This window comes from Lonchura striata, chromosome Z (genome assembly GCF_050655825.1).
Source record: "Lonchura striata isolate lonStrDom1 chromosome Z, ASM5065582v1, whole genome shotgun sequence".
Taxonomy (NCBI): domain Eukaryota; kingdom Metazoa; phylum Chordata; class Aves; order Passeriformes; family Estrildidae; genus Lonchura; species Lonchura striata.
Genome location: NC_140740.1, coordinates 37648322 through 37658523, shown reverse-complemented (window position 1 = coordinate 37658523; position 10202 = coordinate 37648322). Strand labels below are relative to the sequence as shown.

The window sequence follows — 10202 nt, the reverse complement described above, 5'->3', positions numbered from 1 at the left end:
TCAGGCTTGTGGGAGGAAATATGGGGCACATGGAAAGGAGAGAGAAAAGAGTACAAGTACTGGAACGGCTGCAGTGGCAACAAACTTTAAATGAGAGATGAATTTTCTATAATAAGAGAAGTGAGCAAGTCATTAAATTGCAATCTGGATAAAGAGCTTTTACTGTGTTTTCTCAATGTTCACTGAATTTCTCATTTATTCTGCACTTTATACTTTCCAGAGTGTAAAAGGGATGAAAAAAAAAAATTACAACCTTGAAGTTTTAACAAAATATTTAAAACAGTTATTTGCACAGAAGACGAAACAATTGCTTTAGCTGCTTATATAATGATCTAGTTTTACCTATATACATCCAAGTTTCCTTTCATTTCCCTTCCCATCAGCCCCCAAAGTACAGAAAAAGTTTTTTGATATTTTATTTTAGCCCTACATCTACACTTGTAGTCTATCTTGTGGGATCTAGCTAAAAACTATGAACATCTGCAACCAGTTAGCAGCTATATAGGAGAAAATATAAAATTCACTTCTGGGATTGACATGGCATCATACTGCATATATTTCTGGCAGCACTGGGAAAAGGTTAATTCTTATGGGAAGGGAAAACCATTTAGTTTCCTTTCTAAGACCACAGTAATGCCAAGCTAGCATTACCTATTTTATTAATTACCTCATGGGAATTACCTACATGATTGTGATTTATCTCTGGACCTACAGAGAGCACACTGGATGGAAAGCAGTAGCATTTTTTCATGTAGATATTTTTATTTCACACAGATATTTTTTTCTTGTGCCTCTGGACCTTCTCAGAAACACAAGATAGACTTACATGTTCTTCTGAAGTTGTTAATCATCTGGGTTTGACTCACCATCCAGAAATGGTGCGACACAAGCTCCTGAAACCAAGCAGTCAATTTGTATGTTTTACACAAATGTGCACCTGACAATCTCTTAGACAGGAACTTAAATTATTTCAATATTTCTATAGTAATTTATCACTGAATATTTTTGTAGGCTAATGAGAGGAGCATAGGTGCCTCTTGCCACATAATTTGACAAGTACAAGGTGGCTCTGTACATCAATGAGTGAGGTCTTTTCTGAAAGATAAGTCTTAATGTTTGGTTCCCTGGGATGTAAAAGCAATCTCCTAGACTTCCTGGACACCTTTCCAGCCCCTAAGAGCATCAGCATGCCATCATGGTAAATCCAGTGCCGGCAATGGGTTTTACAAACTGTTCCTAAGCCAGGATCCTAAGCAGACCTTTCACTGCACATGTCAAAATAATTTTGCTGATCACCAGTCCACTTTCACGTGTGTTGTTCACAGCTGTGCTTCATTTGCATAATAAATATTATCAATACTAATTAAATATTAATTATTAATTAAAATAATTAAATATTATTAATAATTTAAAATATTAATAGCCATAGTTGCCTCTTTCTGAGAAGGCTAAATGCTACATTCAAAGAAGATATGTGGAAAGCCAAAACTATGTAAGTCCAGCATTCTAATTATCTTTTTAAATATATTCAGGTATGAAGCATTCCATGTGGAAAACACTTTTAGAGATGGGGAAATTGTATGCCTCTTTCCACTCTATAGTAAACCAGGTCAATGCAGAGTAATGCTGTTCTTTTTTGGATGGTTGTCAAATGATTTACATGCAAAGAATAGAATATTAGACAGTGATTTGTTTTAATGGAACCTACTTTAGCCACATAGATATTGAAATAATTTTTGGACTCCTATCAAGTTCATCAGTCTTTAAGTTTCTGCCCTTCATTTGCTTTTCATTTGATGCCTATTGTATTAAAAACTGAAAAACTAGTATTTTCTTCAAATATAGCCATTTTCCAAAAGAAAATTTATTCTGACAGCAATCGAGAATTATTGAAATATCCATAGGTTGTTAAAAATAATTTCTGAGTAGCTGCTCTTCAAGCAATTATTTCTTTTATCTACTCATGTAAAATTTCACTGTTTGAAAATTTGAAAGGGACAGTTATTTCATACTATGTTTCATATGATTAGCTTGCATGCTTGGCAACTTCCCTATCAATTCAAGATCAATTTCATTTTTTAATTTTTATTACATTCATAGGAAAATCCAAACAAAGCATGAGAACAAAATCATTGGTTTGAACCAAAATTTATAATCTAACTCTTTAGCAGAGAGAGATGAAAAAAACCTAAAATTTGAAAATGCAGCTATGATGTATGAATGCAATCTTGTATTGTCTGTGTTTTGTGGAAATGGTGTTGGAGGAGCAAGTGGAAACTCCTTTCTCCTGCAAGACAATATATTTAATAGTAATGAGAAAATTTCATATAATTTTCTGGTTTTATGCTTACCACTTGATGCAGGATGAGGCAAAATTAGTATTAGCCATCATTCAATGAAAAGATTTGAAGAAGTATAAATCAAAATACACAGACAGCAGTATGTGCATTTTTGCCAGTCCAAATATCACTTTGGACTGGCAGATAAAATTGCAAAATTTTTGAGAATTCTGCATGTGGGCCTGCATGTGCAGGTTGATTGTATTATTTCAAATTTTTCTAAGGATTTTAAATGAGCTGTTTGATGGAATGGAAATTCACTGTACATAATACACCACTTCAAGAAATAAAGCAGCATGTGCAACACATTTATACAGTGACATGAGCCAAAATCCTAGCAAAGCACATGGGTTGTAACAGCAGTTATTGTTGCATCCCAGTGACAAGGTATGATTACCTTGTCAGCTTCATGTGAACAATGAGATCACTTCTATGTGATAGAGTAGAAGTCAGATTCCACCACACAACACATCATCCAGAACAGTCAATGTCTCTACATCATACAAACTTTTATGCACCCTGTAGTTTTCATATCAAATAAAGGACAAGCGACGGCATACAATGAGCCTTTGATCACCAGGTTAATCTTGTGAAGAAACTGATAAAGGAAGAATGGAATTTCAATGCAAAAAAGGCCAGAAAAAATGAAGCAAATATGAAACTGTAACAACAGATATACAAAGTCAAATTGAAGCCACCCCCTGTCCCATCATTCCATTCCTAGTGATAAATGAAAATAATTTTTCAAGAAGAATATAGATTCTGAACAATTCTAAACAATGCTTCCTTGATATATGTGCCCAGCCTCTAAGAAGATGCAATTATGGAAGACTATGAGTTGAAGATATTCCTTATTTTTTAGCAACTCATAATGGATTTCTTTTCAATAACTCTTTTCAGTCTTGCTTTGATCAGGGTAAACCTATGATCAGCCATAACATCTAGTGAGAAGGCTTTCATCGCTTAAGTTCTCATATTCTGGAAACAATCACTTCCTTTGTTTGCTTTGTACTTGTTAAGTCCAAATAGTGTATGTTGGCTTCTTGTTAGGCTTCGTGAAGTTACACAAGTATTTTGACTATGAGTATACAGATGAGTATACAGAGATTTCAGAAAATAAAACTTATTGATTGTTATCTTTTGTTATGCTTTAAAGTAATTCAGACATCAAAAATCATGTGTGATATGGAAATCTTTGCCAACTCTCAACACTATCTTCAAGTCTCCTCTGTCCCATATTTTGCAGACTTTGTTTCTTTGAGAAATCAGATGAAAGACTTGAAGCAAAATTGTTTGTTTGCAGTGTGCTTTTCTAGATAAAATCATTATTCAATACTTGTAAAAGACGTAATTATTTTTTTCTTTACAGAATACATATAAAAACCACAAAGGCAGGTTGAAAAGTCCACGTCATCGCGATAATTCAAACCCAAACCAGCTACATACCTGTCAGTTTTCTTTGATGCTAAATAACTTAAATTGAGTTGGTTTGTTTGCTAACTGCTGTAGATTAAATAAGAGACTTCGAATGCTAAGACATTGCTCCAGAATATATATCCCTTAATGAGACAAATTTGGTATCTTCCTGTAGAGACATATATGGTAGATGTATAGAGATTAAGTACATGAAAAGCCAAGTTTTCAGTACGAAGCAACATCTTGAGTTTTGTTGTTCTTTCAGTAATTCTTGATAAATCCCATTTTCCAGACTTCTTGGTGGCTCTTGTTGAATTATTATCTTCATTTGCTTGCCTCAGCTTTCTCTTAATCTTGCAACAATGGTTGATCACTGTCTGTAAAAGTGGCATGACCAAGATATTTCTTCACTGATCATTCAGACAGATTAGAAACATTTTCCAAGCTGAGTATGTGGCAAGATAGATGACCTCCCAACAGTCACATAAAACACATTGCTTCACTAACTCAATAACTAACTTAAACAAGTAAACTTCCAAACCTCACTTCTGTGCCGCTCTCATCTTTGTCTCAGATTGAATACCCAGCTCTTCACTGCTTACATTTTGGCTTTCACAGCACTGACATTCAGATGGTGATAAAAAAAAGTACACTTAGAACTACATGGCTTTTTTGTGTTTCCAATCACACTGTGTCAAATTTATATGAAATAATAGTGCCTCATCAAATGATTTATTTACAGATTTAGTATTTTCATAAAATGCACTAATAAATAATATAGCAAATTGCAAGTTCTAACACAAAGGCCTTATAAAATAAGAAAATACTTTAAATCTATTGGAACATAACCCAGAATTATATGATAAAGTCAAAGCTTAAGTTCTGTTTATTTCTTTAAACTATAGTAGAGGCCCAGTCCCCACACAGAATGGCAGTTCATTCCAGGAACTTCATGGTTTTGTCCAGTCTTTGAAAAATCACTCAAAGAGAAAAAATAAAAGGAGATTAAATCTATGTTGGAATCATGTTTTATAAAATGCTGTGATAAACTTTCTTTGAAAATATATATAGCATTATTATTGTTAATTTTGAGTCCCCACTGAATAAAAAAAGAACCTCAGTAGCATCATCCTTGTTCTATAAACCTTAGAGTCTGCTTAATTAAAAACTCCTCATTAAATTCACTGTCTAAAACTATTTTTCAGTGAACTGGTTTTGCTTATTTGTCAAAATTCCAGTCTCAGAAATCTGTGTCATTTTCTGCTAAGCAAGGACTACTCAGGTTAGTGTTTTTAATAATGGCTATAGCTTCCTGTGAAGTTCTCCAAATGTCAGAATTAATTTCTCTTACCAGTATATAAAGTAAAAATCCAAAAGCAATTAAGGTACTGAGATTTCTTTTTCACTACTCTAAGAAATCTCATGTAGAAAATAACTACTTCTGGTGATCCATTGCTTCCTAGCAGAGAATAATGTGATATGTATAGGATAGCTAGCAATGAGCTCATTTATCAGAGAAGCTTTAGTTTAGTTAGCACTGCTGAGTTTTGTCTACAATGAAAATTTAACCAGTGCTGACAGTGTTTGTGAGAAGTGTATGTAATAGAAATGGTACTAAAAATAGCTCAGCCACAAAAAAGATGGAGTAAAAGACATTGTACACATATATAAAATTCCTTCTTGACACCCAAAGCAAGAAAATTCTAGTTTTCAGGCTCAATATATGAAATGTGGTCCACATTATGAAGACTTTTTGGAGACTTACTGCTCTTTAAAAATATTGTATAAAATTTTGCAAAGAAATTGTTTTTACAGATTTCTTGATTACTAAATAAGGTTTAATAAAAAATTATATTCTGCCTATTTTTTGAAAAAGAATGAGGGACAAATCTTCTTTTTATCTGTTTCATTTTGCAGATTCAGAGTGAATTTTCTTACAAAATAATCTCTTTTACAGAAGTTTTTTAAAACAGAAGAATGACTCTTTGCTTTCACATTTGCTCTTCTACTGGTCTTACACAGTTGTAAACCTCTCAAGAAAGAACTCTATTCCATGTAATTGGCACTTACTTTTTGTTTCTGAAAATGAAAAGCACTTTAGACATTGAAGAAGTAATACTGTAATATTTGCCCTAATATTTACTCAATAAAAAAAATTTGAAATTTCTTCTATCCCACTAGTTATGTAAGTGCAAGGGGTTTTTGATTCTTGCACTTGCACTTTTGATTTGCATCTTGCTTACATTTGCTTTTAGGAAAAACAAAACCCAAAAAAAATCCCAAACCAAACCAAAAAAGCCATGGTCATATCACACTAAAAAGCTGGGTTCAGTAAGGCTGAATGCTCCAAAGCTGAAGGGTGCAGCTGTGATGCATGGTCTATCACCTGCATTGCTGTCTCTGATGGCTGAGAAGCATCACAGCAGCTTGAGAAGGCAAGCATTGCAGCCCTAACCCCTGATCCTACAGACTGTATAGCCTGTGTCATCATCTGCATATGAAAGAGATAGAGGTGAAAACACTGCCACACCTGAATTAAGAACTGAATCCATTTAACGAGCATTTTTACTCAAATCACCATTTTTAAACAAATTGTTTGCTGGCTGGTAAGAAATTTGCACTTTTTTCTATCAATCTTGTACTTTCAGTTGGTTTTCCTGAAATACATGTGCAGCTGAGTATGTACAATTATTTTCTAACCTTGGGTCTTAATCTGCCATTGCTCATTTTGACAGCTGAATTCACTGAAAACAATTTGGTAAACTGATGACTCATGTATTATTTAGAATTCAAAGGATAAAAATTCTGTTCTTAGATTTAATGTATGTATATTAAAGTGATTCTAAAAAGCTTCTATCACTTTTTTGTAATTCTAAGTAGAACTCTGCTTGCTTGCTTTTTGGCAATTCAACTTGTTTATTAGGCTTCCTGTGGGTTCCCTCATTTTCAGTAATGCTACTAACATAACATTAACCAGTTCTGGGGTTTCATTTTCTTCTTATCCTTCTTCCATTTTTTTTTTTTTTCTATTACAACCCTAGTAAAACAATAAAACAACTTCTATATGATTACGTATGCCAGGCTTGAAACAAAGATCAAGTGCTTTATCTATCAGTACTTCATAAGAACTTTGCTTTATGGAGCCTTTCCTTTACCCTCTCTTAACATTCTGAACATTTAAGTCTCCTTTGAGAATCAGTGGCGCAGGCTGGAGAGAGAACAGGAATGTAAAAGGGGGGTGGTGCGGAGCACTTCTCCTTTGCAGAGGGGTGAGACCATGACATTGGCTAGCCTAGTGCTAAGAGCTTATTGATGTAAAAGTGGCTTTAGAGGTGTGAGATGCCAATCACAAAGTGAGTGAACTTCAGAAAAATATGGAACAGAAAATAGGCAGAAACAGTCTTTCAAGAGAGTGACTGCACAGTGATCAGAATCACAGCTGAGAATACAGGGCGAGTTTCTCAAATGAGGGATGATGTTTGACTGCTTAGTAAAGGCCTGAGGCAGCCAGCCCCAGGTGCCTAATGGAAACATTTTTTCTATGTACAGATATGCCTTTCACAGTGCTTTTAACAGAAGTCTGCAGTGCCTTTCAATCCATGAAACAGAAGTTTTTCACTTATTGATGATTTTCCTAGGCTTTCTGTCCTTGCAGTAGTGCATCTAACAGGAGGAAGTATGTCTTGACTGTAAAAGATAAGAAATAAAAATCCTGTAAATTTGAAATTAACTACTTAGTCAATAATTGATCAATTGACTGATTAATATTCTCATCTCATAAAAGGAAGGTGCACAGTTAAAAAAGTAACAAATTAGAAGAGGAATCAAATTTCAATCAGATCAGCCTGGTCAGCTAGTTGAAGGGAACTTTTCCTCTACCTTAAACAAATGGGAAGGTTATCTCTTAGTTCTTCCAAGGAAAAGAAAAGGAATTAAATATTTTCAAGTAGGAAGACTGTTCTAGAAAAGAGGAAAATGGTATGTTGTCTTAACCAAATTACATATGCATAAATGCAGCCTAAGTCCTTCAAGGACATACTAATTAGCTGTGTCATTTTGCATTCACTTTTTGGAATAAATGGGACCCTGTGGCTGTTTGAAGCATTTAGATTCACAGATTTGAAAATAGTTATTTGATATATATTAGCTAAATATTGCTATGTACACAGAAAGAAAAAGGGACAAGAACATAGTTATTCACTAAGCTGTAAATTAAGTTGACTTATTGCACAACCATATATCTTTTTTATATAAGTAAAAGATGAGAATCTGATCCATCATCTCAACTACTCCTAATTTATTCACAGTGATATAGTTTAGATAACTGGATTTTCCTTATTTAGAATTGTCATAGTTTGACACTGGCACAATGCCAGTGCCCCTAAGAAAATGCAATCTCTCAATTGAATGCTGTGAAATGAAATCAAGAACAGAGCAAAGCAGGCCCAAGCTTAATAACAGAAAGAAAAAATTATTAAGCTACTACTATAAAAGGGAAAAAAGGGAAGGAAAAAAAAAAAAACACACAAAGATCAAAATGAAAACCTTGCAAAGCATTCCTCCTCCCACCACCCAACTCCAACAAACCACAGTGAGACACAATCTGGACCCCAATCAGGTTTCCACCCTCCAGACAATCGATACTCAGGCCTTCGAGGGAGACAGGAGTCTCTCCTGTGCCACAGACCCCCCAAGAAAACACAGCTGGAACATCCTGTGTTTCCATGACACACATGGCACCGCCCGGAGAAAAAGTTTGCCATGGTGACCCTTCTCCTTTCCATGCACAGTGCTCTCACCACCAATGCATGGATGGACAGACTGCTTTTAGGATTTTTTTTTCCTTTCAAGGATGCCCTGCCAAGAGGGCAAAAAAAAAAACAACAGTTCAGTTTTTCATTTTTTGGGACCACAGCCCCCCCCCCCCCATTTTCCCCCTGGGGCCGAGGGTCCAAGAACAAAGATCTTCTTCTCTTCTCCTTCTTTGAGGACAGGGGGCACCACCACAAATCCCCTAATTTTTTCTCTATTCACTCCTCTTCTGTCTTTTCCCAGCTGAAGCATGGTCTCTTTGGCTCACCGGCATCCTCCTAAAATACAGTCTCTCTTGAAGGAGAAATATTGGTTCAGTTTGTGGCCAACAAGGAAAAGTCCAGCCTAAAAAACCACTCCGACATCTCCTTCCACATAGAATTCCTCCTTCTAACATCCCAGGGTCCAAGCTGTCTCTCTTCCTCTCTTTCAAACTGAGGAGGAGTGAAATTTCACAAAGCTTTCATTTCTCAGGAAGGGTTAAAAGTCCCGACACCCTGGCTGGCTCTTTGCCCAGACTCCGGCTCCCACAGGCAGCTGGGCACCTTGTGGCCCCCTCCCGGCTCTTTTCCTTCCCCGCAGTGAAATTGCTGACAAGCCGCCGCTACCTCTTTCGAGAGAGAGAGAGAGAGACTCTGCGGGGTGGAATGGAGACATCCCAGATTTCTCCACCCTTCCATCTGCAGGGGCCAGCCCGGTTCCAGTCCCTCCACCCTTGGGCCCACCTCAGTCAGGCCATGGGCCTTCTCCTCCCCACCCAGCTATGGCCGGGCAGGGGAGAGGCTGCACTGCGCCCTGACCGGAACCAAAGAGAGCGAGTTCTCCTGGGAATTCTGCTTTTAACCCCTCTGTGTTCTCAGAGGCGTGTCCACCTTCAATTGTTCAATATCCAAATTGACCTCTTCCTTCCAAGAAAATTCTTTTTCCGTGTCAAGAATGAAGTGACAAAAATATTTCTAGCTACAGTAATTCACTAATTCACAAATACAACCATCATAGGTAATGGAAGATTTTTAGTTCAGACTGTGTAGGTAGATTAAATATTCCTAAACTATGGCATATGGTAACATAACTTGAGATAAAACAAGTTCAATAGAATGTCTGCTATAGAGAAAACCTATAGGAAGGTCCATCAACTTCAGAAAAACTTTAAAAGGTGAAGCATTTTTATTAGGTGATCTTGCAACAAGTTTTGTTGAAATAGGCAAACTACGTAGTATGAGATTGGATTACTAGATACAGTAAAGAGATAATAGGTTATTCTTAGCTGCTCAAACTTCATGACAGTGTCTGTCTAATTAATCAGATGTGCCACTTTAAGTTCCAATTTTTGTGCTGTTTTTTACAGTGTAAAAATAAGGAAACTGTAGTGACAAACTTCTCCCTCAGCGCTGATATTAGCTGTGGTACTGTCAAAATCAGAGAGAAGGTCTCCCTTGGTATGAGTGCAAAGCAGTGGAAACCTACAAGGATTAAACCAAAACATAGTAGTGCTAGCAGAGGACATTTGGAAACCTCATGAAATCATTATTTCCTTTTGTCCTTTATCTACTAGGCAACATTCAACCTTACCTAGCTAGAGGTTTTGGTCCTTTTGTTTTAATATAAGGAACTTTAGTAACAAACACCCACACT

At 36.1% G+C, this 10202-nt stretch overlaps 1 protein-coding gene across 12 annotated transcripts in view; it reads left to right on the top strand.

Moving 5' to 3' along the window:
• Positions 1 to 10202, top strand: part of LINGO2 (leucine rich repeat and Ig domain containing 2) — a 487462-nt gene that overhangs the window by 376478 nt on the left and 100782 nt on the right. The window lies entirely within an intron of this gene.